Source organism: Gobius niger (genome assembly GCF_951799975.1).
Source record: "Gobius niger genome assembly, chromosome: 5".
NCBI lineage: Eukaryota > Metazoa > Chordata > Actinopteri > Gobiiformes > Gobiidae > Gobius > Gobius niger.
In genome coordinates, this window is record NC_136856.1 from 40,712,325 (window position 1) to 40,718,897 (window position 6,573).

Consider the following 6,573-nt stretch of genomic DNA (forward strand, 5'->3'; position numbering starts at 1 on the left):
ATAAAAGCTTTTATCTGTGAAAAATACCTCAAACTCTGCCGGGGGCGGGACATCACCAGCTCGTCTCCATGGAAACGCTGCCGCCCTGCTTTACATATGAGGTTTACTTTAAATACATCATGTGCTCTTGTTAAAGGGGGGGTATTCTGCAAAATGGACTTTTTCCAGCTTTCCATCCTGTTATTCTGTCACTCCCTCATTAAAAACATGGCTGAAGTGTTACCTTGGCACATTCACGTATTTCTGAGTAATCTGTAAAAACTCTGATGGCGGCCATTTTAGGGATAGGTTTGCCTGAGTCCTCCTAGGAACGCCCCCTCCTCCTGGAGACGCCTCCGAGCTTTCAGAACCCCCTCCCCACTGATGCCACAGACAGCGTGTGGAGGGGGCGTGTCTAAAGGCTCAGAGGTTCTTAAAGAGACAGAGGCCTATTTCAAGACATTCACTACAGCCATTTTGAGAGAGACATTTTATACAAGGCAGTTATTCTAATTTACTGCATTTACAGACCAGCAGAAGGTTTGTCATCATTGTAGTGAGATATAGACTGGTGCTGTGGGGCTGAAAAAAGCAGAATACCCCCTCTTTAAAGCAGAACACCCCCTCTTTAAAGCAGAACACCCCCTCTTTAAAGCAGAACACCCCCTCTTTAAAGCAGAACACCCCCTCTTTAAAGCAGAACACCCCCTCTTTAACCTCTTAACTCCCGCCTGAACCGAGAGGATCTTTTTCCTCACGTCGTCAGATTTTTTTTTTTCGTCATTTTTTTGTTGGGTTCAACTCATTTTTGTAACTTGTCAAATTTTTGGTCCAATTTTTGTCATTTTTTGTCAAATATTTATATATTTTTTGTTACATTTTTATCACATTTTTGTCCATTTTTTGTCATTTTTTGTCAATTTTTTAATCAATTTTTTATCAATTTTGTATGGATGTCGAAGTACTCCTGGTATTATTACGCCTTACAATATAGTTCCTCTTTTTATCCGCTTAGAAAATCCACATTGTTTAATTTTGTATATATATTATTATTAGTATAAAGTATCTATCTATCTATCTATCTATCTATCTATCTATCTATCTATCTATCTATCTATCTATCTATCTATCTATCTATCTATCTAAGTATCTAAGTATCTAAGTATCTATCCATCTATGTAAGTATCTATCTATGTAAGTATCTATGTAAGTATCTATCTATCTATGTAAGTATCTATCTAAGTATCTATCTATGTAAGTATCTATGTAAGTATCTATCTATCTATGTAAGTATCTATCTAAGTATCTATCTATGTAAGTATCTATGTAAGTATCTAAGTATCTATCTAAGTATCTAAGTATCTATCCATCTATGTAAGTATCTATCTAAGTATCTATCTATGTAAGTATCTATCTAAGTATCTAAGTATCTAAGTAAGTATCTATCTAAGTATCTAAGTATCTATGTAAGTATCTATCTAAGTATCTATGTAAGTATCTATGTAAGTATCTATGTAAGTATCTATCTAAGTATCTATGTAAGTATCTATGTAAGTATCTATCTAAGTATCTAAGTATCTAAGTAAGTATCTATCTAAGTATCTAAGTATCTATGTAAGTATCTATCTAAGTATCTATGTAAGTATCTATGTAAGTATCTATGTAAGTATCTATCTAAGTATCTATGTAAGTATCTATGTAAGTATCTATCTAAGTATCTAAGTATCTATGTAAGTATCTATGTAAGTATCTATCTAAGTATCTAAGTATCTATGTAAGTATCTATCTAAGTATCTAAGTATCTATGTAAGTATCTATCTAAGTATCTATCTATGTAAGTATCTATCTAAGTATCTAAGTATCTAAGTATCTAAGTATCTAAGTATGTAAGTATGTAAGTATGTAAGTATGTAAGTATCTAAGTATGTAAGTATGTAAGTATCTAAGTATGTAAGTATCTAAGTATGTAAGTATCTAAGTATCTAAGTATCTAAGTATCTAAGTATCTAAGTATCTAAGTGTCTAAGTATGTAAGTATGTAAGTATCTAAGTATCTAAGTATCTAAGTGTCTAAGTATCTAAGTATGTAAGTATCTGGACTTGCTGCTCGTGTATTTCCCTGATGGAGTTTTCATTTGGAGCTTCATTACTTCCTGATCAGACACAGTGGGCGGAGTTAGTCCTTTATTGAAAAGCCGTCCGTCCCGTCGTCATTTACATTAACACACAGGACGTGAATCACTGAGTTATTTACACACATTTCCATCATGGCATTTTTTTGTCTTTTTTTTTTAATCTAAAGTGCTCAAAAGTCCATCACCGGAGCCGCCCCTAAACGCATCAGCAACACTGTTCACCTTTACAAAGACAACGCTGCCAAAGCAGAAAGAGACAAAGAACCTTCACAAAAGAAGAAGATGTTAAATCATTTAAAAGTGACTGACATGATTTCTATATAACACACAGGAGTTTCTGGACAAAATGTGTTTTCTTAAAATGTGCATTTGACTTAAACATTTCAAAAGAGAAGCACCGATCGATCACTTACACTTCATCCAAGTTACGGCCAATCGGCTTGTTGCACAATGTGGCTACGCTAGTTCCTCTGAGCTGAAGCTGTGGTACTTCCTGTTCGTATTCATTTCCATTAAGATGAGCTCAGACCAGTGAGTTCCTGGTAGAAATATTTCCATAGAGGAGACGTTTGTGTTTGTGAGGATCAGGGAGTTTGTCTTGAAGCTAAAGGCTAATTTAACCTCTTAACTCCCGCCTGAACCGAGAGGATCTTTTTTCCTCATCATTTTTGTCACTTTTTGGTCACTTTTTTTTTTTTTTTTTTTTTTCATTTTTTCGTCAATTTAACACATTTTTGTCAAATTTTCATCACATTTTCATCACATTTTTGTCATTTTTCGTCATTTTCTTGTGACATTTTTATCACATTTTTCGTCATTTTTCGTCATTTTCTTGTGACATTTTTGTGACATTTTTGCCACTTTTTCATCAATTTTTTGTCCCTTTTTTGTTCATTTTTTATCACATTTTCGTCCATTTTTTGTCAATTTTTTGTCACTTTTTTTTTTCATTTTTTCGTCAATTTAACACATTTTTGTCAAATTTTCATCACATTTTTATCACATTTTTGTCATTTTCCGTCATTTTCTTGTGACATTTTTATCACATTTTTGTCATTTTTCGTCAATTTTTTGTCAATTTCTTGAGACATTTTTGCCACTTTTCCATCATTGTTTTCGTCGAGAAAATGTGCTCGGTTCAGGTGGGAGCTAAGCGGTTAATGCATTACACAACTTGAAACAGTGCCTTTATATATATTTTTATAGCATGTTAGCCTTTAGCTTCAAGACAAACTCTCAATCCTTCATGATCACAGGCGTCTCCTCTGAACTTCATGATTTGAACTCACAATAAATGATCATCTACCGGAAACTCACCGCCCACAACGTAATCTTTAGAAAATATGATTATTATTCCAGGAAAAGAAAACAGACAGGAAGTCCTGGCGCTCACACCTTCAGGTCAGAGGAGCTAGCATAGCCACACCGCGCAACAAGCCAATTCAATGTTTTTTAATCAGCTACAAAACATAACTTTACCCTTTAAGACGTGGCCATAAACCGTCCAGAGTGAAACCATTTACAATTGTAAGATAATTCACCTGGTGTTAGTGCAGAAGCTAAAACAGCCGCTATAAAAAAACACAAAAATAATGGTTCGATTTATGAGGGAAAAACATTGTGGAAATAAAAAAAAAAAACATGATTCACGATCTTAAAACCGTATGAATCTCAGCTTTATATCAGTAACGTTTCGTCTTATTGGCTGATTTCGACAAAGTCCGCCCGGCGACAGGACTTCATGGCTTTGTAAACAAACTTTCTGATTCTTTCCCAGTGAAAATGTAAACGTACAAGTTAAAAATCTCGCTGAATGTGATGCGGTTTTACATTTGTTATTGAGTCACTTTACTTGGAGTCATGATTTGAATGATGTCATGGTCCTGGACAGCTTTGAGTATTCATTCAGTCTTAAAGGGATATTTCAGGGCCTCATTTCCTCGTTATCCAGAGGGTTAGTGCTAGATGTTCTGCTCCGGAGGGACAGTCTGCTGTGAAAACGTGAGATATCATGACACAAATTAAGGTTAGGGCCAGGGAAATGGTTAACCTCTTAACTCCCGCCTGAACCGAGAGGATCTTTTTCCTCACGTCATCAGATTTTTCCCCCAACATTTTTTAATTGGGTGTTCAACTCTTTTTTGTAACTTTTTTGTAATTTTTAATCAAATTTTTGTAATTTTTTTGTCCATTTTTTCGTCAATTTTTAATAAATTTTTTGTCACTTTTTTGTCACATTTTTGTAATTTTTTTGTCACATTTTTGTCATTTTTTCGTCGTTTTTTCGTCAATTTTTTCGTCAATTTATTGTGGCATTTTTGTGACATTTTTGCCACTTTTTCATACATTTTTCATCACTTTTTTGTCAATGTTTTCCCACCTTTTTGTCACATTTCCATCATTGTTTTTTTTTTTCCCCATCACTTTTTTCCAGAAGCTTTTGGACTGGGGTAAAGCCAAACTGGAGAAAATGTGCTCGGTTCAGGTGGGAGTTAAGGGGTTAACCTTAAGGATTAGGGTTAGGATTAGGATTATTTGTATTTTTAGACAAACCAACTCATAGATCTATACAAACTCACAGCAGACCGTCCCTCCGGAGCAGACGATCTAGCACTAACCAATCCAGAGTGCTGCTGTTTGAAGAGTTTCGTGGCGCTAGGCTAGTGCTAGGCTAGTGCGTGTCTATGGTATCAGCTAGCCTGCCCCGCTCCACAGAGCACCTGAGGCGAATCACTTCTACCAATCCTGAAACATCCCTTTAAGCTGGTACTTGGTGTGAAAACTCGGTAACTTGGCTTCGTTGTTTAACGCTACAATCGTTGGTAAAGTGTTTCCCTCCAAAACTGTGTTGGCACCGAAAACATGTGGCAATTATTGAACTGTATGTTTAAAACAGGAAAACAGCTGGAGTTTGTTCAGAAATGTTGCTGCTTTTTACGAACTGAACTTAAAACGAAGCTTCAGAGCGTTCAGTCCGTTTCTTCTCCTCATACTTTGCCAGAAAAAGAGGAATTGCTTCGACTGTTTCAGCAGCTTCTGTGATGTCATGAGATTTATTTCTAGACAGTGTTGCTTTAATTTCTCACTCAGATCTTGCATTAAAGGGACTAGACGGAGTTTAAAAAAGTAAATAATCTGTATTTTCCACCCCCCACCTGCTCCAGCAATGCCCTAATGTTTAGAATGAGCTTTAACACCACATCGCCCCCCTCACTTTGCACAGCCTGTCGTGCATCGTGGCCTAAACATATTAGTATTTTGTCTACATGGACATGACGCTCAAACAGGGGGTGTGTCTTATACTCCCGGCACGACTAATTTATTCAAATATATGCGAAAAGAGGCGGTTACTTTTTAAACCGCGATGAAGAAAACAAACAAACTAATCTCGGGCTGAAAACTCGACGGCCACGACCGGAGGAACGAGAGCTGGAAAAAGGTGCTGCCGGGAGAGGCTGGTCAGCGGCGCAGCTCCTGAACCATACTTTTTTATACATATTATTTTATCTTAAAGGAACAGGCCACCATTTTTCCACACTAAGATATGTTCTTACCTGAGCTGTGACGAGTTCTTTAGGACCTGTCTGATCTTCTCCCGTGCCTTCAGTCACGTGGCATCCGCACAGTAAAGTGAAGATTACTGCGCGGATGCCAAACTACTCCTGGTATTATTACGCCTTACAATATAGTCCCCCCTTTTATCCGCTTAGAAAATCCACATTGTTTAATTTTGTGTAATTATCCTTTGTAGTGGAACACTTCACGTAACCATATTTAAATAGGGGAAACGTGGAAGAGCTTGGTAGCTTCTATCTTGACCTGTTTTGGAGCTATAGAGGAGAGAGGGAGAGGCTAAATGCTAACGCCGTCTGCGCTGTGTTTACGTGACTGAAGATCAGACAGGTCCTAAAGAACTCGTCACAGCTCAGGTAAGAACATATCTCAGTGTGGAAATACTTCCTTTAATTGAAATAACATAGGTATTGAAAAAAGTACCGTTAAGGCACCGGTACCGAAACGCAGTATATCTTTAAAGTAGTGGTGTCGAAAACAAACGGTTCCAGGCCCTAGAAGTGACACCGAGGATGAAGATTTCAATGGATTTCGTGATTTGGAGCGAGATGGAGAGTTTGGTTTGTTCTTTATGCTACAGTTATCTGCACCAGACGCCTGTTTAGTTCGTTGTTCATGCTTCATGTCGCTAACCATGTGCTACGCTAGCACCGTACGCTAGAGGATATTTTCTGGCTCGTGCGTTTTATACTTTTATAATCCGGAAAACACGGGTAACTTTTCCTCCCTCAGCTGAAATCACGTCTGCGAGCACTACTGGCATGTGAGACTGCAGTTACACGTAAGACCCTGAGGTGGCAGTCACGGGTAAAAGACCATCTAGTCCCTTTAATGATGGGAGAGCGTGACCACTTCCTAAAGCTTTCTCCAGCACGTGGCAAAGATT